General features: G+C 43.5%; 1 long non-coding RNA gene across 1 annotated transcript; it reads left to right on the forward strand.

Moving 5' to 3' along the window:
• The first annotated feature begins 11,270 nt into the window (after positions 1-11,270).
• LOC125335310 lies at positions 11,271-24,472 on the forward strand. The gene is made up of 4 exons (XR_007207412.1): positions 11,271-11,343; positions 16,525-16,652; positions 22,709-23,180; positions 24,312-24,472. It is a non-coding gene; the product is annotated as an uncharacterized LOC125335310 (long non-coding RNA).
• The last annotated feature ends 151 nt before the right edge of the window (positions 24,473-24,623 follow it).

Below are 24,623 nucleotides of genomic sequence, written 5' to 3' on the forward strand. Positions count from 1 at the left end.
ATGGGAAAAACACCTTCAGAGACAACATGACGTGCTGGGTCAATCCAAGCCAGAGCCTTGCTAGTGATGTGCACCTCCTGAGGGTAGAAAAGCATTTAAGAGCAGCCCTGTGGGGAGAGGGGTACATGTGGGAGAACTGGAGAAGACAGATTCTACTAAAGCAGTTATACTTGAGTGTTATTAAGAAATAAGACAGGGATGCGAAGTCCCGAACTTCCACTGGTATCTCCCTGTCTTTCATCCTCCCCTTGCTGCACCAAGGTCTCTGTTTATGGAGAGCTCAGTTGGTGAGGGGCTCCAAAGGCAGCATGTTGAGATTGTTCCAAGCTATAGCTGTTATAAAGGCACAGCTCCGTCTTCCAGCTCGTAGTTGCTCATTTCAAGCTACATACAAATGTTCAGATGCTAAAGAACTGTAGAATGAAGGCTTCTGCATTTTTAAATTATTTTGATTTCTTCCCCAAGTGCCATAAAAGCATGTACACAGCAGCATTCATATATGTTGAGATTTATTTCCTTGTTAAATCAGCAGTGTTGCCTTCCTAGGAGAATGCCCTCGGGGGAAAATTCTCATCTGTCAGCCTACGCTGTTTGACTTCACAGCAGCACAGTGGCATGTTGATCAAAGACAGGGAAAATAACAGCTCAGATTTCCTGTGTATGCTTCTGAACAGCAAACTCCATGGAGTGTTAAAATTATGAATTGACAAATTTTAGGTTCAGTAATGCCTGGTCAAACATACTTCTGTGTGGGGTATGCCCAACCCCTGCCCTGGAGGGAGGCCTGCTGAGATAAGTAGATGTGTAACCTCCCAGCAAAATCCCCTTGGTAAAAGGCAGCACTTCACGGTGAGGGTGAGAGAAAACAAGAACCATGATCTTCTGGGAGACCCTATGTAGATTCTTTGTAACCCATTGGCTTCTACCCTCTCACACCCACCCTTGTATCCCTTCTCTACCCTTCTCCCCCTTTGAGTTCAGAGAGCTCGTCCCTAGCCTCCCCTTCGTGGGTTGTGGACTAATAAAGCTGCCCCATGCAGAGCTGCTGTACGGGCCTCTCGTCTCTCTCCTGCTCTGGCCTGGGGTTGCCTCGCAGAACAAGAGCTGAAGTCACTCTCGCTGAAATCACTCAAGAGCTGACAGCCTGCTGAGACAGGCACCTTTCTGCGAAAGCACCCCGGCGGCTGAGGGACCGCCACAGACCTCTGGAAAACTGTCCCTTGTGGGACACTCTCTCTGGGTCGGTCACGGCTTCCTGGGTCTGAGCCACAGACTCCTACCCAGCCGCAGTACTTCTGGAATCACCACCACCACCATTTTCAGTGAAAGAATGCTGTAGTGCCAGGCAAATGCTTCAGTCATTTTGTGCCCTCAGATTCAGCAAGCTGGAGCTTGTTAAAACAGAAAGCAGGAACTGACAAATGGGTTTAGAAAGTAAAATTGTGGAGGGGAAAAAACGTACAACCTGGGTACACTGCTGGAAGAAAGGTGCACTTTCCAAGGCAGTGCCTGAGTGCAGTTTTGATGAAGTGTGGGTGGGGGCTCCTGCTATAGTGTACAGGGCTGTGGCTTCCCCTGGGACAGGTGGCCTGGCAAGAACACCACTGACCCTTAGCATGAAGGGCTGGGTGGGATGCAGACTAGGAGAAGCAGGAGAGGGCCAGGCAGGAGAGGAGGCATGCTGGGGCATGCAAGCCACTGCCAGGCCAGTAATGCGCCAGGGAAACTCCCACTGCAGCACTCTTCAGACAGGCCACAGCCAAACCTCCCTGTCTGCAAGGAGCCCTGAGCATCACATGACTGCAAGGTAAACCACCAACTGGAACTCCATGGTTTAACATGACCTTCAACAGCACTGGGTGGTAAAAGCTATCATGGTTTCTGGGCCTTCTAGTTTCCTGCAAAGGGTGGTGTGAGCTAGGAGGAATGTTGAGGAGGGACTCTCAGAGCCCTGGCTAAAAGAGTCACTGATGGGTGCAGTACTAAGAGAACACAAATTGTGACAACTCTGAAAACTCTCTCCGTTTGAGAGTGGGACACAAGGGATGCAGAAGAGTGAATGGGGCTGATGCTCCCGGGTGCTCAGAGATGGTGAGCGGGGTTCAGCATGACCTCTGGTTCATGCCAGGATAGGGCACCTGTGGGGGCTGGCTAGCAGCAAACTTCCAAAGCACTCATGCATATGCCAAGTTCCTGAAAGTAAAAGGTCAAGCAAACAGACCATACCAGCTTTACCAGAGCTTAACAACAGGTCACTTGCTGATTTCTCATCAACTAAAAGGCAGAATTCATTTCAGCTGCTTGGAGGCTGGGGTGGGTGGGAAACCAATCTGATCCTGGAAGCTGATGCCTTTCTCTGCTTTCACTTTGACCCTCTCCTGAGTGACCTGATTTAGCATGTCTGCTATTTGCTAACCCTTCCTTATTCTTGAAGACTCTTCTGTTCTCTTACCAGTTATTTCTGGAATCCAGGCTCTGAAGCCAACCCTTCTTCTTCTAGCAGCTGTTCACATAAACTCTGCTCCAGGAAACAATCTGACTTGCTTTGGCCAAGCCTGTCCAGTGAGGATGATGCACACACCAACCCCCACCTCTTTCTGTGCCTTGTCAGGAATGCAAAGGGCACCATCTCTGGCAGCAAGAAAAAAGGAAATCAGTATAAAATAATCTTTCCTCTCACCATTGGGGTGCCTAAATTAGACTGTTTGTCTGTAGCTACCCTGTCAGGGTCACTTAGTGGGTCCAATGGGAATAACTAGGTGTATCTGTGTGTAAAGGCACCCAGCCCGGTCTGTTTTATCCAGTAGTTGGTGTCTGGCTTCTCTGCTTCTTCAAATCAAGCCAACGTAGGTAACGAGAGCCAGTAACATGGCAACTTTTACATAAACAGACTTGCCAGAGCCAGATCTTCCTCTCTCCTGCCAGAAAGCTGTTTGTCTGAGGAATCCATGCATCTGGCACCAAATTCCAATCATAGCACTGCAACTGCGGGAATTACAGAGACGTTGGCATCTCATCTAAAGAGACAGTATTTGTTTTCCTTGTTTAGAACTATAAATAGTCAATAGAGGACTCTCATTCAAGCAGTATTGATGATTGAAATAAACCAGGCACAGAGACACAGACAAAAATTGGACTTGTGCTGCAAAGACAAACCAAGTCTTGCTTCAGAAGCTGAAGTTCCAAAAGGGCAATGCAAAAAGCACGTGCCCAGCAGCAAACTGGCCCTGAAGGTACACTGACACACCAGGTGTCTGTGTTTGACCTTAAAACTGTTTGCCTGGGTCACTGTTTGAACTGGAATGTTTTTAAAATGCCTTCAGCTCTGCTGTGGTTTTGAGCAGCTGACTTCTTCCCCTCTCCAAGATGCACCAAGTGAAGCAATACTGGAGTGGCCTGAGAGCACCCTGCCTGAACAACCCACTGACAACACTGTGTATGTTCTTAAAGGGCAGGTGCAGGATCTTTATACTTAGCACACTGAAAGTGGTGCTTTACAACCTTATCAGGAGAGCTCTCCAGCCCTGGGGGAGATGTGCATTTGAACCTCCCTTGGGGATGAAGAAGTAAATGACCACAGTCGATCTATTCCCTGGGTGAAAAATGCCTCTGCTACAACAGGAGGAAAAAGACTTTCTTTTTAAGAAGAGAGAGGGAGAGAAAATAGTTTGTGGTCTTAAGAATAATTGCCAGCCTCTTCTTGGAGAACACTGGTAGGAATAAAAGGTGTGGAAAAACTTTTGGAAGGAAAAAAGAGACAGAAATGTGCTGCCACAATGGATGCTGTTACCCAAAAGACCACAATGCTGGGTAGGTTCCCACGTGTGTAAGTTCCGGCATTTCCCCCTCAAGTCCTGTTCTTACTGAAGAGTTTCTGTCAAAATTAACTGCCATGTCCTGCAAGCCAAGGTCATAGAATCATAGAATCATGTAATATTGTGTTGCAAGGGACCTTAAAAACCATCTAGTTCCAACCCCATCTGCCATGGACAGGGACACCTTCCACTTGACCAGATTACTCAGAGCCCCATCCAACGCGGCCTTGAATGCTTCCAGGGATGGGACATCCACAACATCTCTGGGCACCCTGTCCCAGTGCCTCACCGCCCTCACAGTAAAGAACTTTTTCATAATATCTAATCTAAACCTGCCCTCTTTCAGTTTAAAGCCATTTCCCCTTGTCTTACCATTGCATTCCTTTATCAAAAGTCCCTCTACAGCTCTCCTGTAGGCTCCCTTTAGGCACTGTAAGGCTGCCCTAAGGTATCCCTGGAGCCTTCTCTTCTCCAGGCTGAACAACCCCAGCTGTCTCAGTCTGTCTGCATAGGAGAGGTGCTCCAGCCCTCTGAGCATCTTTGTGGCCCCTTCGTGGTCATTATTTCATGGTCATGGATTGCAAACAGTAGCTCCTCTCTCTGGCAGGGAGCTCTGTAGTGATGGAAAGAGGCAGAGTAACACCAGAAACTGAGCACAGCCTAGTGACTGTAAAATCAGCAGCACAGCTCATGCTGAAAATCATGTCCTTGAGCGGGAGGGGAACATGTGACTGTGGAAAGAGGAACTAACAAGGGTAAGGAACAAGTGACAAGAAGAAAAAGGGAAACTCCCCCGAAACTGAATACCTTGCTGCGGTTTCTAATAATAAATTGCACCATATGCTGTTTCTTTCCTCACTCTTGGCTATGCAAATGTTAAACTAACAACCCCAAGCTGCTAAACCCTTCTTTATGTAATACCAGTCATATAAAAACAACATTGTTTTGGCATAGATAAAACCCTCATGGCTAATCCTCAGCTGAGTGTTGTCTCCCTGAATTTCTTCTAAAGACTGGAGTCCTTTAGGATTGCATTGGGGCACATTTGTCCTTGGAGCCTTTCCTTGCACAGCCTGTTTGTGAAAGGGATAGAGCAGTGTTGTATGAAATATTCTGCAGCTTCACCACCACCTTACTGGATACCCACCCGTAAGTATTATCCACGTGCAAGGTGATATTTCAATCTCTTAGGACCACTTCCTGATTCCCCCACATGGTTGCAAATTCCCTTTTCTATGTCCAATGCATCCCTATCAAAATACATTTATCTGAAGGTTAATTTTCATGGTGCCAGATATCTTAGTGGAAGGATACCTTCATGAAAAATGTCTCAAAATGTAATGTTCTGTCTTCAGCATGGTATTCTGCCCTCCACAGCCACCAACTGCTTTACTTGTAATCTCCTTGTTCCCCCTCCCTCCACAAAACACTTCCCTGCTTATCACTCCTGGCTCAGTCTCCCGTTTCTGAGCGTCCTTTTCTGCACTCTTTGTTTCTTGGATCCAAATTCCAGAAGTGTTCCAGCTTCCTCAACTCTATATCACCTTCTGCCTGCATGCTGCTCTATTCTTTGCTACATAGCAAATTCTTACTTCTACTCTTAATTCAAGCCAAATCCCCAAATCCCTACAGACACCTACTGTGTTTTGGTTCTTCCTACAAATCACCTGTCTCCTCTCATCTTTTGCCTTTTTCACAAAGGACATCGATGCATTTTTTAAAACATGAGATGGCACAGCGTGGGTACTTGGATCTCCGATGAACTGAATATCAAAGAAGCAAAAGACAGCTGGTCTTCCGGATGTGTAGTCCAAAACTGGTGATGCTACTAATACCTTTTTGAAGAAAAAGCCAACTAGGCACCTAAAGTGCCGTCAGTAATTCTGGGATTTTCCTAGTGGTGTTCTTGAATCTACAAAGGCTTTGAGAGGAAACATGTCTCTAGCTAACTCATCCAAGATGAGAAAGAATTTATAGCAATGTTTCCTGAACAGTCTCCAATAAATCAGAGTTGCTAATTGTTTATTCCTCCTAAACCTTTGTTTCTCTCTACTGTCAGTGACTTAGCCTGAAGCAGACTCTAGTCTAGACTGGAATTTTTGGTTCTTATCATCTGCCTAAAAGATTTTTGTGACATCTGTATTTCCTCTTAGTGATCTTCTTACAAGGTGCGAGAGTTTGACACAAATATAGGCCCAAGGCCAGTGTTCAAGCTCTCTAGACTTTGGTCATGGTTTTTATCTGTAAGGAACATTGAAGCAAAACCAGATAAACCTCCAGCTTGGACACTCAAAGTTAAGACTGTCACCTAAATCAGGATCTCAACTGTGCAGAGACATGGGCACATCTCTTGTATTTGTTAAACAGTGACACATGTTCGTTCCCCCTGACACTCATTCTTTCCCCCTGTTTTTTAATTTGAAGAATCGGGTAATTACTACCTTGGAGTTTCCATCCTCTGGAAAATGCCATGCCCTCCTACAAAAGACAGGCCTTTCTGTTAAAAGAGAAGTGCTCATGGTGGGTGAGTTAACTGTGCTTCTTCCCTTGTGATTGTTTCTCTGACAAGTGAACTTTTTCTCCAGAGCTGCTTAGGACTAAGGGAGGTGAGTTATATGTCTCATTTTGCTGTAGGACTCTTTACATGGACATTAATTAGGATGAGATATCAGTTATTCTCTGAGCTTTGTTTCCTTTATCCCACCAAACCATACATTCCCATCAATGCTGCTATGACCAACAGGATTTCCAGTTTCTCCATACTGATGTTAACCCAACTGGACTGTATAAAGGGGCATATCTGAGGCCCTATTTCATGGTGACAGTGACATGAGAGGACCTTCATCTCCAACATTAAGGATGGATCCAGTTATGTCTTTGTGTGGACATGGCCCCTGTTGGCACTTTCCTTGGCACAAACACAGTGTAGGGCCAAACTGCCACAGGGGGTAGCTGACAGGGATGGAATATGGCAGCCTCTGCTGCTCCACCTGGATTGCCATGCTTCTTCAGCTGTGTAGTGGGGTTAGAGAAATAAATGGCTTGGGTTTATGGAAACTAAGTTTTCTGGTTGCTCATGGGCTCCTTGCTTGGTTGCTTAATGTGGCTGCTGGCTGGGTGAATCTTCAGTGAGTCTCATCATGTCCTGGAGCAAAAGTCCTCCTTTTCCTCCTGCCAGGCCTGTAGTGGGAAAGGAGCACCGGGAAGCTGCAGGGAAAGGATGTGAAGCTGTTTAGCTGGAGAAAGGCAAAAGCCCACAAGATATGAGTTCTCCAGGTCAGTGTGGGGAGTGCGCTGTGGGAGATGTACCCTAAATCGTGGTCCCAAAGCTCACAAGAAATGTTCCATATGAAGAAGAACACTGGGACACCAGTATCATGTCCCTTTGTTGACAGATTGATGAAAGTTGGGTTGAGGTGACTGCAGAGGCTGCATATGCACAGGTACATGCATGTATCACTGCTGTTGCTGATGCTACACTTTCATTTTAAAACACTGTACAGCTACTCTGACAATAACACTTGAGTGTTTCCATCAGGTCTCTTTCATTTTAAAAGGAAATTATTTAAAAATCATAAAATATATTTGACGTCTTTGATTGCATTCCAAATCACCAGTCTAATGAGCTAAGAGTCTGAACAACAGCTCAAGGAAACCTAAGGAAATTCTGTGTTACTTGCAGACAACTGCCCAGAAAATGGAACGGGCACCAAGGAATAAGTGAGATGGAAAGAATCTGATCCTCTTCATTAAACTGCTCACTCTTCAACAACAGATGGTGTGTTTGCGAGTGTTTGCTGTTAAGGAAGTCAGGGCCCTGGACCAAAGAGAAAATATAAGCCACATTTAAGTACTTGCATATGTTGACTTTTGGAATCATTTCCAGCCAGATATAATGTCAGACATCTATACATTGACCCCTCGGTTTTGTCTGCCTGTGCTTTCATTTGTCTGTCATTATGTTTGTCCTGTGACCTCACATGGCAGCAAAATGTTCAGTATTGTTTTACTATAAATAGCAAACAAGCTCAGACAACTACTTAAGAGAAAGGAGAACTGTAGCTCATGGAAGGCTTTGAATAGCAGAAACGTTTTAATATAGGCAGGCAGCAACAATTATTATGTCTGCCTATAACACTATTCAAATAACTGTGCCAATTTGCATCACTTAGAATTGATTTTACTGTGTTGCCTGTCTGTTTCAGATTGATGGAGGTTTTTTTAAACTTCAACTAAAATTTTCTAAGAATGACACGAAGGAAAAATATGTTGTTTTGCAATCCTAAAAGATCTTGTTTACGCAAAACCCTTGTGTGTGTGCCATCCAAATCATATAGATGCATGTATTCACATATATCGATGCATCTCTGCATATATATATATTCTATTCTGTCATGGTTATTTTTCTTCCTACCCTTTCTCACTCAAATGATTCTGACTTGGAGAACATGCTAGCATCAGGGAGGGAGGAGAAAACTGGCTTTATGCTTAAAGCAGCATTTCTCAGGGCTGGAGAGCTGGATTTGAATTCTGCTTTTTCGTGGAGCTCCCACACGATGCCAGCCGTGTGATGTAGGATGTTGTTGCCTGGTTGTTAAAACACATTTACACTGCAGATGCTTGTCCTGAATCTGCAGGGCAGCTTCTGCACACTCCCACGAGTACCTGCAGCAGGAGAGCCCTGTGCTGCTGGGCACTTTCATCTCACAGCACCCCTACAACTTCTTCTGCCCCCAAACCCTACTGTGCTGACAGGAAATGCCAAGGGGGAAGAGCAATTGCCTTTTGTAACTGGATTTTCCGCCACATCTAACCAAAGTCAGATTACATCTGAAGCAGTGCTGTAACCACTGGGCTGTTTGATTTAAGCATGTATATCAAAATTAATTCCACACACCCCCACCCCACACCCCCTCAGTACATTTTGTCTTATTTTTGCATTAGGAATCTCTTCCATATATTTCCTGCTGAGTACATCAGATTCTTCTGTCTATGCCACAATAGATTGAAATTAGTCTTGGATGCAGGGAAACATATTCCCCCTTCCACTCCATGCACCCCTTGCACATAAGCCCTCCCAAGAAATGGAGTCAAAGTGCAATATGATTGTCACTCTGGCTCCCTCAGGTCCTGCCATGAGCACACCAGCAGTGCCTGTAGCTCCTCTTCCAAGGTAAGCAGCACAGAAGGTCAAAGAGTGTTGCTTCCCCAGAAGAGATCTGGGGCTTTGCTTCATTGAGCTGAGCTCCCTCTGCAAAAGCACCATAGCCTGAAACCCACCACTGGAGTTAGAGGTGCTAATGGGCAAAATTGACATTCCTGGTTACTTTGGCAAGGCTGTGTTAGTACAATTTACTCCAGAGATTGGATAATATACCACCTGCTATCATAATCAAAACAGGTTTTTTTTCTTTTTCTTTTCTTTTTTTAATACTAGGTGAATCCCAAAGGCATCCCTGAAAGAATAAAAAAAATCAGCCATGTGTTGTCTTCACTGGAAGCCGTAAATTTATTTACATTAAAATACAGTATTAAATCTCAGTCTTCTATTCCACTGTGAAGCGATGGGAGACTTATAAGCAGGATTTTTCTAAGATTTTTTTGAAACAGCTTCTCAGCCTTACCCCTGTCACTGATACTGTCAAATTGGCATACTGTATACCTTGAAATGCTGTGCATTGCACAGTCAGAAATCCCACATGGATTTATCCAGCAGGCTTAGTGTCGTTAGCCCCTGTTACAGACAGGCTGCAGTGCTGAATGAGCACATAACTTGACAGAGGTCATCCAAGGTAGCAAAGACCTCACAAGGGAGCACAGATTTCATAACAGCCTCTCATTTTCTGAGCGTTGCTGGGAAAGCAGCCTGGATGCGATGCGCTCTTGCTATCATTTCCTTTTGCCTTCAACTGTTTCTATTGAGAATGCATCTGTGCATCATAAAAAACCCCCCAAACATTTATCAGGCATTTTGTTGTCTGTTTTCTGACCCCAAAAAAGCTACCTGTCATTTTTCAGAGTCATTGCCAAATCTCAACATGGCTTTTTTTTAATATTCGTTGTAATTGTGTTAACACGTTTGCTGAGTGAGCACTCCTAGCCTGTGCTGACCGCTTGGAATTCAAAATTAGCACAGTAATTACATTTCACAGGCTACTGGTCCATGGGAAATTTCACCTCGCTTGTGAATTTGCATGTTCTGAAATAGGTCGGAGAAGCAGATGGCTTTGAAAGAAGAAGCGAAATAAAAAGGACTGGGAGTCAAGACTCCTGTTTTGCTTATTAGATTAAGCCCTTTATGACAGGGTGAGTGCTCACATCCAGTTAGGTGGTTCACTAGCGCTGAGTGAATCATCAAGAGTGTCTCTGGAATTTTCCTGGAGGGTATTTTCTGGGTAGCTTCCAGGAGTATTTATGCACAGTGCATCCAGAAGCACCAGCTTGTTATTCACTGCAGTTCCATCAGGGAGTTGGAAAAGAGCAGCAGATCAGCCTGACATCTAAGAGTCTAAGGGCAGAGGATAAACAGTTTTCTATTACCATGATTCTGAAGTCGTAATTAAATATAGGCATTGCCAAATGCAAGATCTGTTAGATAACTGAGCAAACATATCTCTGGGGAAGCAACCTTGGCCTGAGGTATTTTTCTCACTTCTGTGGACACAAGAAATATCAACATCCCTATTCAAGCCCTTCTTTGATTATAATTTCAATCCCAGTAATTAAAGGCAGTCTCAATAAACTAAAGCCCCTCAAGGAACAGGAACAGAAGCCCACTGTGTCCCTCCAGTGTATCAGCACATTATGATATTTTCCCACATATTATGGCAGGGTGAAAAATGAAAAAAAACACTGCAGAGACACACAACCTAATTCTGCAAGTGCTTTCATGCCATTTGCTGTCTGGGTTTGCCTCTTTCTGGGTTTCTGTTTTTTCTTTTATTTGCCTTCCTTCCTACATACCCACAAATACTTGATTTATTTCTCAGTTTAATAACATCAACAAAAAAGAACGGAATCATGTTAATGACCAGCTTTATTTTTGGAAGAAGCCAACAGTCATGTATAGCCAACTTGCATATGGAGTATTTTGCTCACTGAAGAGGCAGCACCATCTGGAAACCTGTCATGCTGCCTCTTTACATTTCATCTCCACTATGAAACGTATCTGCAGAACCATCCCATGGCCACAGTGTATCTGCAGATACAACTGCACCACCAGTCATGGATGCCTGGAGACAACCAGTGGGCTCCAGATGTGAAGATGCAAGTCCTTTCCATTTATGCCAAAGGAGAATTTCTGCTGGCTTTTAGCTGAACCCAGGCCATTAGGTGGCTGACCACGGATAGTACAGCATATCAAAATTAAGGATTTTATTTTCTTGTGTGATAAATTTACCTGGATATGCCAATATTGTAATATTCTCTTTTTCTTTCCTCAAAGTCTGCAGATGAAAAACAATACTCAAAGTTTTCCTAATGGTTGTGCTCCTGCCTGGATGTGACAGACAGAGCTCACGTGAACCATGTGAGTGTAAAGAAGTTTCCTATAAAAAGCCTAACCCAAGAACTGAGTTTTGTTTATCCATCAAGAAAGCAATTAATAATAACACCGTTTTCTTCTCTTAGGAAATGAGATCCACCAATTAAGCTGAAATAGGTCTGAATGCAATACTTACAGATCTTTGCCCATCAATAGCACCTCAGATACACCTAAGCTCAGCCAAAAGGACTCAGCCAAAAGGACTCAGTCTGCTTTCATTACCTGGAGGGAGCTTATGAAAGTGAGGGAGAGTGACATTTACATGGACAGAGAGTGATGGAACAAGGGGAAATGGTTTAAAACTAAAAAAGGAGAGATTTAGATTAGATGTTTAGAAGAAATTCTTTACTGTGAGGGTGGTGAGGCACTGGAATAGGTTGCCCAGAGAAGCTGTGGATGCCCCATCCCTGGAAATGTTCAAGGCCAGGTTGGATGGGTCTCTGAGTAACCTGGTCTAGTGGAAGGTATCCCTGCCCATGACATGGGGGTTGAAACTAGATGGTATCTAAGGTCCCTTCCAACCCCAGCCATTCTATGATTCTATGATTCTATGATTCGTCAGAGGCTTTTGTGTGGGCTGGTTTCTCTGTGCTCTAATTTTATGCTTAGCACTGCAAAAATCAAAAACTGATTGTTTATTTATGACATTCAAATCAAGTGCACATTGAGATGGAAATGGGGGATTATTTTAATAAATATATCAATAATCCTTGTTAGTAGAAGCCTTGTGGCTTGCTTTGCCCAACAATGTTGTAGCACATTGTTTATTTTCTTGTTTTGTTATTTTGATTCCCACTTGATTTATATATAGAAAAAATAGTGCATCAATGTGCAAAGAATATATCCATGTCAAATAATTTAATCATGAGGTTGATAGGAACTACAGAACTGTGGGATGCCTTGAGTAATTCATCTTACCATCAGCCTTGAAGTATGGCTAAAAAAAAATCTTACAAAATTCACAACAAAAGTTACCTAGGAAAAATGTGACTTAATGCTGTCAGCAAAACCGGGTAAAGGAAATCTAAAAGGACAGGAAAAAGGAAGAAAAAAATCAAAGGCATTTTATGTTGCATCTCAGGTTCTTCTGCTGTTGTAATTGTTTTCAGTGGACTGTGACTACATTGTTCTTAAATATTTCAAGGAGAGAAATTCTTTCATACAGCAGACAGGCAAATAAGACTATAATAATTATTCGTGCTGTATAATCATTTCACTATATTTAAGTGTTGTAGCTAAAGCAGATCAGAAAAAAATATACCCATGTTTTTGCCCTTTTCTTGAAGTCTGTTTTTAATGGACAGTATTCCAGCCCAGTGATTTTTGGACAGAGTCCAGGTAGGTTTTGGTCTGCCATCTTACCTACAGAACCAGTTTGCAGCAGACAACCCATCACAGCCCCAGCATCCCAAGCCCTCATGGGTGCTTGTCATCTTATGAGAACAGAACAAGACCTGAGGGTTTGAAGTTATATTTACATTCTTGTGAGAACAAAGAGAAGAGGCTTAAGATGAGACTACCCTGGAAGACACTTGGATGCTCTGACTGTATTAAAATGTGAGCCGTTGTAAGACATTTCCTTGAGAAACCAACAAGAAATGGAAGAAGAAAGACAATTTGTAGAAATTTGCTATTTTAAGGATTTAGGCAATCTGGGATGATTCTACACCCATGGCAGGGCCTGCTGGCATTGTCACTCAGACTTTTGCTACAGAGGTCTGACTTTCTGGTCCAGAGGTCTGGCTCAAAACTCATGCCAGTCCCATATGGACTAGCTATAATCAGTTTCTTTAGGTGGTAAATCAGAAGCAGCTCAATGTGATGCCATCCTACCTCTAGCTGTCAGCTGCAGAAACCAGCTCACCGTGACCACTTGGCCTGATGTGTCACCAGTGTGCACCATGTGCCTTCGCAGTGTTGTCTGTATTCAGAATAATGACAGGAAGACAGAATGAGGAGAAGCTCTGATGCATGAAGCACACAGAAATCATATAGCATACAAAAGCAGTTAATATGGCAAAAAAATCACCCAGTCTCCTACAGCAGAGTTAGAGAAACACTGAGGATCTGAAGCATACCCAGCACAGTGCTCAGCTCATGAGGAATGCTCGGCCCCATAAGGTATTTGAGGAATGGAGCATGTGCAAGACACAGACCAATAAATGCTTTTCCAAGAGAAATCCAATGCTTAACACAGGCAAAGTAACAACAAATAAGAGCTGCTTGCACTCAGCCTACTCTTCAAAGTTGGAGCTACCCTTACCAAATAGTTTAGACTGCAAAGCAGGTAGGTGAAGAAGTGGCAAAATCATGGTTTATTGACAGATATGAGAAGGCAGGAACACAGTCAGGTGCATTTGCTCCCGACAGGCATCAGAGTTCAAGCCACACCAACCTCTTAATTCCTCAGAATTCAGCCCAAGCAAGGTAGGCATCAGTGCTCTATGAAGGCAAAGGCCATGGCTGACCAGGCCTCACTCTTCAGCAGCGTCATTTCCAGGCGTCCTAGCCCAGATTTTACAGGCCTCCCTGCACAGCACTAACAGTGCTAACTGCTAATTTATTTATAACAAGTTCCTAATTTATTTTTGGCTCTCAAATGCCATAGAGAAAGAGGGAATCAGTCAGTCAGCAAGACTGACACACAGCAAGTATCTCCAGGGAAGAGAGTGATCTGTACCATTGCTGTTGACTTCACTTGGCAGTCTAAGCTGCTTTTTTCCCTTCTGTCTTTTACACAAGTTGCATCTAGAGCTTGAATTCATCTAGTTTCATGCAGGGTGCCATCTGATCAGCCCCAGGCAAGTGGTTTGAAACTCTCTGATGGACAGGTCATAGGTCCAGAATCTCACTGAGAGCTGGAGCATGTGTGATGCTAATCTGGAGTACAGCTTTTGGTGCAGTTTCTTTCAGAGGAAGCCTAGATCCCATGTGCCAAGCAATTTTGTGGACCAGAAATGAGAATGAGCAGGGGTTTCATTTCAACACTATCTTACTCTACCAAATCAAAATGCAACTGTAGATGCAGCCACAGATAAGGCATTTTGTGTTACTAACCATACCTACTAACCATGTATGTGATCAAATTGTTCAACCTTATCTATCTGAAACAAGAGGAAACAACAAAGAAAGGACTCTGATTAAGGACTGTGCTCTATGCAGATGTCTTTATGTTCCCCAGATAAAATCTGTGACATGGGTGATTTGGAAATATTGTGGAGAAGCCTGAAGGAATAAAATCTAGAGAAAACATGAAAATTGCCCTAGTAGTAAAGCATTCAAGAATCTCTCCAGAGCCCTTTGTAGTTAATGACTATTAATTGATTTTGTGAATTTCTTTGTGTTTTATAGTCTGCAGCCTGTTTGTGAGAAGTGCTCACTCTAGAGGGAGTTAGGGCTAGAGTTAGAGACAAGTGAACAGGATATTCCCTTCCTTTGCAGTACCCATCAAGGCATGTTACAGTCGCCTGTTCCCAAACAACAAAGGTATTTTCTTAGATAGGATGTGGACCAAAGAGGCACATCCACCTTCACTTTCTTAAAAGAAAGCTATAGCCTGCTTCTCTCATTAGTCCAGAAGAACAAGCAAGTCACCTACTTTCTTCTGTTTGGGAGGGTCCAAAATCCACAGGAGCTGAAGCACTATGGAAATGAAAAAGCCTTTTAAGGTATCTCTGTGATCACAGAATTTATACACTGAGGTTCTAAACTGATTCAAGAGACACTGTGCTCTCCAGTGGGCTGTCATTTCAAACAAGTTTTATTTAGCAGGTTTAGGATATTATGAGTCATTTCACTGGCTTCTTATTTCCTGACCCAAGTCTGAAAATAATTATTTCTTCAGCTCCCCACTCCAAAATAAAACCCAGGAGTGCCACAGAACTTTCCAGCAACTTCTATCTGTATTTTTGAGCAGTGGTTTCTATGGGGAGGAGCAGGTCTACTGTCCTCCGCTGTTTACTTTTTCTTTGTTCTCACTACAGCTGGCCATACTCTGAAATGGGTTGGGTTCAGCAAAGATCTTCAAAATAATTCCAATCCTAAAGACTTCCATGCATATTTAACCCAAAATTTCTCAAATCCTTGTTGAAAAGATGAAAAAGACAGAAACAAAAAAGTGGAAAATAATTTTAGCTTTAGTAGATGAACACAAAATTTTCACTTGACAAATCATTTGGCTTCGAGATTCTTTACAACCTCAGTATAAAATCTATCAGTAATCAGCTGCTCCATCCTTAAACTGATCCTGCTGGTGTTTTCCTGTTTGTTTAACAGGAAACTCTGTTTTAAATTACTATTTCGTCTGAGTATTTCATCACATTTTCACTTGTATTCCATCCCAGAATAGCAGTTGGGCGAGCAGGATATTTCAATTTTTTTCTGAGGTAGGATCTTACTTATTTTACTCCCCATGGGAATTCACAAAATCTTGAACATAAAAAGTTTGTGTTTCTTGAAACAGCAGTTTTCAAAACTGGTGTTTCTTCAGCCTGCTCTTTAAGTGTCCAAGTAGCTGGTGCCTCACCTGGCTGTTTCCCAATGCAGCCCTTTTTGGAAGAGGGGAAAGTGCTTGGGAAACAGATGAAGAGGACAGGTATCACACTAAGAACGCTGAGATTCTGTTCAAGAATAAGAGGAAGCAGATAAGTTCTCAAAATCTCCATCTTTCTCACAACAGAGAAAATCCTGTTCCCTTCCGAATTATTTATTAGAGATTCTCTGTGCAAAGGCCCCCTAGTGGCTAAATGACCTCTACAAAAAAGCAATTTACCTTGTAGAGGGGTTTTGTCTGTGTTGCTGTGTTAGCTTGGGGCCCCAGTCCTGCTAAGCCCAAGATCCCTGCTGCCCATGCTGCTTCACCTGCTGGCTTTATACCTGCATCTAGACTTGAGTGAGGCTGTGGGCCTTCCAGGCAGCAGCACAGGTATCAAAGACCCCTGCTCCTGTATTACTGAAGAACAGTATTACCTCTTTGTAATTCAAGTGCTTCCTCTGGATCTAAAAGATGGGAGCAATACTGAACAGGCACTACTTGAGGTGAGAGGTCTGAAGGAAATAGGAGAGGCTACACTGGCACTCTGTGAGAGCTCTGCTGTGCTATGGCTGCTCATTGAAACAGATGAGAACACTCAACACTCGCTTACCGCCTTTGATCTTTCTTTGCAGGTAATTTATATGAGTGGTTCTGGCTTTTGTGTGCTCCTGAGCATGACACTGACAGGCAAAGGAGCTCAGACTGCAGGCTGGCTGTTTATGGCACTGAAGACAAAGAAAGCTCCGAAAAAAGGCTCCAGGTAAAGCCATGTATGTTCCAGCATGTTCCAGCATGTGGAAAGCAAGGATAAATGGCTGAAATCAATGACCTTTATAACTAATTTCCAAAGTTCAGCAGTTTCTGCTGAGTTTTGTTTAGAATAGACAGCAACAGGCAGGAGTTTGGGCAGGAGTGGGCCCTGGGTCAAGGCTGTAGTGAGCACCACATAAATAGAGCACCAACTCTAGCCAGATCAGGTCTGGGTAGTCATAGCTGGGTCCTGACTCTGTAGCCTGAATTTCATCTCCATCCTTCCACAACAAATAAATATACTTTTGTAACATTCCAGAGCCCAAAATGCCTATTTTAGACCCAAATTCCTGAGGGCTTTCATAGTTTTTTATTCAGAGGGCCTAACATTGCCTTCCCTTATTAAGGCAATTATGCTTTGCAAAATGAATATATAAAGCTGGTCCTGTTGTGGTTTATATCCACTGAGCAGCTCTGAACGGTTGTTACTGGCATGATGCTGAACTTGATAGTTCTGGTTTTGCCCTAGTCTGTCCTTTTACTTCATGGCAATTCCTCCCCTCATCTTGCTTGTTCACTTCTTCAATTCTTTATTAGTTTCACCCCATTTGGACTAACAAGCTTTCAGGCAAACGGTGTCTCTTCTTATATGTTTGTAAAATCAACCCCTCAGCTGAACTGCTGTCTTTACAAACTATTACAATATCAATAGGAGTGGAAATTAGAACATTTGCACATCATGGAAACACAAGTGGTAAATCCAGTTAATGAACTTTAACGCTCCTGATACCTACAATTCTGTGTTGCTTCAGTTGCACGGAGCTACCTTCACCAAGACAGTTTTAATGTACCCATCCTGGCACAAACAGGTTTTTTCCAAACACAGCAGCCACCATCTCTTTTCCTGACAGGATACACCCTACTGGTATCCAGCAACATCTCCTGAGTTGCACATGACATCAGCTGCCTGGGAACTAGCAAAATTGCATCGCCCTAATCCTCAAAGCTTGCTTGAACAGATTTGCTGGCACCATGCCTGTGCTAGAGGACAGGAACACTTAAAATCACATAATTTTTTTGGCTCATTGAAATCATTCTGTTGCCCTGTTTTTCCGTTGCCATTCAGCCTGATTTGCAAGCAATTTTCTCAATGGAGCACTTCACAGAGGTTGGGAGTATGCTGTGCTCAATACTGCATTCTAGCCATGAGCCGCATTGGTGGTGGTTTATTTTCTGGCACTGTCATCTTGCGAGTAACGCTTACCTTCTCAGGTTTTGGCACAAAACGCTTCCTACTTAGTCATCAGATGCCCAGTGAAACTTACTTCATTCAGACAGATTCTCTTCTTTTTTTTGTAGCTCACTTTCAGAATTCGTTTCTGCTTGTTAATGCAAGCCTCCGAGCATGCTGCTGCTGTGCATTTTTAAACACTTACCCAAATGTCATCTCTATTATTTCCAAACTCTCAGACTCTTTGGGGATAGCTTAGATGCAAATGAGCTGTCAAAGAAAGATTACTTGAACCAACATTCAGAATGACAAAAGGCTTACAGACTGCATGCACAGCACATGGCTTCCAGCTTCCCAGTCAGCCGTTATTTGCCAAAATCAAGGGTTCACACACAGTCCAAAAAAACATTTGGCTTTGTTACAATGGGGCACAGTTATTCTCCATTGAAAAATTTAAACCTCTTAGATCTAGGAAAACTCTGATTTCCATAGCTTCTCAGATGTTGCTCAGCTACTCACTCAACCCACACATTCTTTGTACCTAAAAATTCTCTTTAGAGCCTGTCTGTCTTCCAATAGGTAGAGCTCTTTCTCCCTGTCACACACTTTTTGGGGGATGTTGCAGAGGTCGGTAAAAAGACAAACCAAACTTTACCCTGCACAGCAGTCTGAGAAACAGTGAGTGTTGCTCTGACAGAACAAACCAGGACCCCTCTTCCAAAATCATGGCCCACATCCATGGCTGCACATGGCATGATTCTTGGGGCTGTCCTGTGCAGGGCCAGGACTTTGATAATCCTTGTGGATCCCTTCCAACTCAGAACATTCAGTGCTTCTGTGATCCAAGAGGCTTCATGAGGAGATGTAATGCAGTCACTGAAAGCAAATGCATCATTTTGTGAAGCCCAGCTTTCTAACTGCAGATGGCACCGCTGATTCTGCTAAGGTGACACACGTTTTGCTGAAGAGCTGATTTCTTCAGCAGGAAATAGGATAGCCCCAGAGACTGAGGTATTTAAACCAAATCCTGACCTGTTTTAACACTGTCTCAGTGTTACGCATGGGAGATACACACACTCATGCACTCATTAAAATGGGACAGCAAGCCAAATTCGTTTCTCATACAACTGCTGACATCAACAGAAGGCCCAGTGTTTGAACAGCAGCTGTCACAATTTGTTCCTTGGATAATATTTAGCCAAGATTAAACCTAGATAGAGATAGCAGGTACTTTGCAGATACTCTGGTTTTACAATGAGCATTGAGCAAGTCCTGGAAGTGCAGGGTTTGAGCGGTAAACAAGATATGCTTAATTCTAATTTCCTGTGTCCTCCCTCCCACACTGGCAGTGGTTCAAATTATGCCTTTTTCAGCAAGATAGTAAAATATAGTTTTACAAGGAAATACAGACATTGCACTTTTCATCTCAAGAGTCTGGAAAGTGCAGCTGGGCATTAATTAATCAGCACAACATGTCTGCAAGTTAAAGGAATATTTTTATCCCCTGTGTGGAAACTGAGGCACAAGGAAGTAGAGTATCCTATAAAAGGTCAAAAAATAAGTTCATCACTAGAGAAAAGAATTTGCCTAATTGGTGATAACGCTGGGCTAAGAAATACTCTGTGTAATTGAAGAAGATGAGTTCTGTGGTTTTCATGGTTTATTCCTGCTGAGAGATGCTCATTGCCCACAAACTGCTGAACCTAGACAGAGTGTTATTCAGTATGTTATGCTCTGTTGGTCCTCAGCCCAAATCACTGCAGTCTGTAACCCTTGCCAGCACATTTTTTTGCCTTTATGGCATGAGAGCTTCAGGTCTGAAAGCAGCCAAGACCATGGCCCCACTGTATCTTCAGAGATAACATGAAAGAAAGGGTGCAGCATGGTCAAATTTATATGCCATACACTGTTGTCTTGCTGGTAAGTATTACTCCTTAGGTAATAGAGAGACGTGTCAACCACTGATGCTGTTGTTCACAGCATATGGAAGAGTATTGTTTTCATACTTATGTCACTACCTTTGAATGTGTGTAATGGGTGAACTCTTACTATTTCCAAGACTGTGGGTTCCTTCACATGTCCAGTATAGGGCTAGACTAGGGTGTATAACAGAATTGCCTCTCTGCCTGGCACCTTACTTTGGAATCTGCCTCTCATTCTGAGCAGTGTCTTCCTACTGGTTCCTTGTGCCTTTACATCTGCACCTCCTGACTCAGACTGAAATTGCTTTATTCTCTCATTTTACTCTGCATTTGTTCAGTGGTATGCCAGGGGTGGGATCCTTGGAACCAGAACTATTGTAAGCCCTGCTGCCAGCAGCAAAGCATCCTGAGAGGATGAGGAGAGGATAGGGACTGCATTTCCCTGACTACACCATGTGCCCCAAAAGCCTTTCCTTGGGCAGAACTAGCTGGGGAAGGTGGAGCGCAGAGCAGTTACAGCCCTCTCAACTTGCCTGGTTACATTTTCTCCCTTAAGAATGATTCACACTGACCTAGAAAATGTAACAGAAATGGATATGTCGGTTACCAGGTTACTGCTGTGCCTTGCAAAATCATGGCAAACTCTTTCCTAAGGGATGAACTTTCACTCCGTGCCCCAAGTGATACTGTCCTCTGAAGCACTGGGGTAACTGCAGTTTAAGTGGATTTAGTCACAGCACAGTTGACACTTCCTGTAGGGTAGAAAAGGCATCTGTGGAAATAAAAAGACCCTTCTGTATAAAATGCAAGAAAGATTTCTGCAGGAGCTTAAGCTACATATCTCCAGCTGAGCATTGGAGAAAAGTCACAGTGGGCTCACAATACTCCCAGAAACCTCTCCAGCCACATTGCCAAATCTACAAATAACATTTTTACATGTTATGTTGAACAGAACAGCAGAATTTTATCTTTAAAGTCAGAGGAAATACACTGGGGCCCATAGTAGTGATTATTACTGACTTCAGTATCTGATTGTCACCAGTTTAGAAGGCTCTGCCTCTATTCCCAAACAACTTGAAACAACAGCTAGGAGGATTGTGAAGTTTGACCATTTGCTTACAAAGCAGTGACAAGTCTGAGACTCAAAAAGGACATTACAAATCTGTGTACTGCCACTTTGTCCACTGTCAGGACTCCTAATCTTTTGTCCTATATCTGTCTTTTTCTAGGGGTCTGTGTTATTCTCATTCAAAAGCACTGCAGCATGGCAGAAATAGAATATTTGAGACCTAGAAAATAGAGGGGAAAATTTTTGATCTCAAATAAATAGCACTAGTGCTGCAACACTGGATGTATTTTTCTTTCCATACTTAAATCAATTCTAAAGAGGGATTTTCTAACTAATCTGCATTTGCTACAGAACTTGGAGGATTTCTACCATTGTGCTACAGACCTAGGAGATCACATGGCATAATTTAGGCTTCCTTCCCTACAGAGTATACCAGTTCTTTGTTATGATGGTGATAAAAAAAAAGGACAAAAAAGGCTGCACATAGGCCAGGAAGGGCTATATACCCTAGGTGTTGCAAAGAGTCATTTGTGGCATAGGTTTATTTGCTTTTATTCAGTCATCTTGTGTTAGCAAAAAAATTGCCAGGTCTGCAGGAGGTGGAGCAGCATCCAATTAAGTGACTAACCACATTATTAGTTGGACAAAGCAAACACTTTTCACCTGAAATGGCATGTATCTCTCCAGTGAGATACTGGAGAGATTAGGGGTCTAAGCTTTAAGGCTGCAATACTTCTGATTTCAGGGCCGCTGAGTATGAAAATGACAGAAATCATCTGTGTGTGGGAAACATGGCAGCAAAACATTGTACATGTGAGCTCAAAACCTGGTTTTGGTTTTTTGTTTTGTTTTGGTCTCGGTTTTTTGGGAGGTGGGGTTTTTCTGTGTTGCTTTGGGTTTTTTCAGATGCTGCTAAAAATAGCATTTCACATTCTTAGATCCTATCTGAGGCATAAAACACTGAAAAAAATGCATAGATGTAAAACCAAACGTGCTTCTCAAAACTGCTGGATATTTCTTCTCAGCACTGTTGTTTTGGTTATGACTCAGAAGTTTGACTTGTAAGGCAACATGGCATTTTGTTCACCAGAACACTTCTTATGCTTTGGACAATGCCTGTACAATGATTTGGGAGCTGATTTAGGCGGAGTGAGTACACTGAGTCCTGCAAACAGCACTGCTGGCAGTACCCCAGATGTATTCAAAGCATTCACACCATGGTTAAGAAGAGTTGAAGCTGGAGTATTTGCAGGTGAACTGGCCTGTGGCATGCTTGGCCTTGTACATCCCCAACCTGTGCACAGCTTACTCATAAGAACTTGGCCCTGCATGTGTGATCAGGCAGTTTCCTTGCAGACTGCATGCTTGTATGCAAACAGGAGAGATGAGCAATAACTCCAGGCAAGGCCACAGGGCCAGATTTGCATTTCCCAGCACAGCCTGCATTTCATGACTTGAAATGTTGTCCTTCACCAGGAATAAAGGGGGTACTCGTGTTGTCTGCACTGAGAGGCATCTGAGGTAATACCAGCACATCAACTCGGGGCTTTGCAGATGCTCAGCATGTCTCAAAACCAGGCACTTTATTTTGACGCTTGTATATAAGGCTTGCCTTAGGGGTCTCATTTCAGAAATGCCATTTGCAAATTCAGTTCTAAATATTTTATCATGTCTATTCCCCTCAGAAGGAGCTGCACAGATTAAACACAAAAAGCTTGTAGAGTCCTCAGATAAGATGCACTACTGACACAGGACATATTGTTAATAATGATTAATTATTATTATTCTGCTGGCTGACAGGCATCTGACTGACGGATACTCTCTAATCCCTATTCTCTCCCCAGATTTTCTTCCTAATTAGTGTCCTCTAGACCCTTGTAATCACATGCCACGCAAATGAACTGCCTGTTATTCAGCCAAACAGATGACAGTGGACTGGGTGACTTCCTCTGTCGCCAGCAGGCTGGAAGAAAAGAAGCGGGGAGACACTACACGCTGTAAATGCTTCTTTTCCGCGTCGGGAAAAGGGAACGGCGGCCGCGGGCACAGGGCGGGGGTGCAGCGCCCTCTGCAGGCTGCGCCGCCACCGCCACGCACCCGGGCACCGCATCCACCGCGCCCAACGGCGGGGCTCAGGAATTCCGGGGATAAATCGCTTCCTTCTGTGTTGCTAGCATTCTATATTAATCGGAAAGAACCCCAACAAACAACTAACAAAACAAACCACACCGAAACAGAATATGGAAGATGTGGCATCACCACTGTCCGGCAGGAATCCCTCGGAAGTGGCCTCAAGTTGAGCCAGGGGAAGTTCAGGTAGGATATTACATAAAAATGTTTTCACGGGAAGGGTTGTCCAAGGAACAGGCTGCCCAGGGAAATGGTTGAGTCACCATCCCTGGAAATATTTAAAAGATGTGTAGATGTGGCACTCGGGGACATGGTTTAATGTCGGGCTTAATGGTTGGTCTGAAAGAACTTTTCCAACCTAAATGATTCCATGATTCTATGAAATACATTCAAGCACTGGCCACAAGCCAAACAGAGGCCAGCTCTCAGCTTGCCCAGCCTGTGGTGCAAAGGTGGCTGTCTGGTTCGGTGTTCCCTGAGCCACACAGGCCCCGTGCCCGTGAGTAGGGGTCTGTGGGCTGGTGCACCCCTACTTCCCAAACCCTCCCAGCCCATGCTAAACAAATTCCAGACCTACATCCAGGCAGGCTGGAGGGCTCACAGTGATTACCAGCACAGTCAGCATGGTGCATAGACAGAGAGCACATACTGTGCCTGCCAGAAAGGTCAGTTTTAATCACTTGGTCTAGCTGCAGAAATTAGCAAGAATTGAAGAGACGTTTGCAAGTAAGAGGAGACAAAATTCTAGACAAGCTGTAATTGGCAAAACTGAATGAGAACAAGGAGTGAGCTAAGATCTCCTTCACCTGATTAAATGATGCCTGGAAGTGTTTCAACGACACAGTAGGAAATTTTTAAGTACCAGCCATATATACTTGTCAAGATTGCTTCATGACAAAAAAAGTGCCAAGATTTCTGTTCTGCCTGCCACTGAAATAAAATTTGACTCATCCAAAAGCACTCAATAAATTATAAATATAAGGTCTATATCCTTCAGAAGAGCCACACCAGCAGAGGTTTAGCCTGCATTTCCCAGGAGTCTCATTCTATCCTTTGAATATCTATCAGTTCCTAAAACTTTCCTCAGTCTGTAGGCTTGGTGCAACAGGAGTGTTTGTGATGTAAAGCTTTCTTATATACTGTATGTACTTATATTCTGTATGTGTATGTCCCTATCTTTCTCCAAATGTAAACCCACATTACACTCCAGCATCAGAGGCATAGACAGAAGGCTCCACCTGAAGCATAGACAAGGTAGACAAAGCCTTGAATGTATTTTCCCTCCAAACAAGCCCACTACTACACATCCCGTTACAGGCCACTGCTGGGCAGAGAAGACAGAGGCAAGCCCCCTCCTGGAAGGGATTGTTGCATGGGCTGGCTCATTGGAAGCCAGGGGCAGCTGAGTGTGTCCCAGCATTTTCCCTGCCCTCCAGTGTGCACTCCTCATGACAGCAAGGGCTCAGTGTCCTTCTTCAGCATGGTAAGTGGAGTCTCTGTCACTCCTTCAAAAACACTGGGTACAAACCCCACCATCCCTGCAGTACCCTTCTCTTCTGACACCAAACTCAACTCCCACACTTACCTGATCAATTGGTTTGATTTATTTATTTTATTTAAACCACACAT

This window comes from Corvus hawaiiensis, chromosome 1, assembly GCF_020740725.1.
Source record: "Corvus hawaiiensis isolate bCorHaw1 chromosome 1, bCorHaw1.pri.cur, whole genome shotgun sequence".
NCBI lineage: Eukaryota > Metazoa > Chordata > Aves > Passeriformes > Corvidae > Corvus > Corvus hawaiiensis.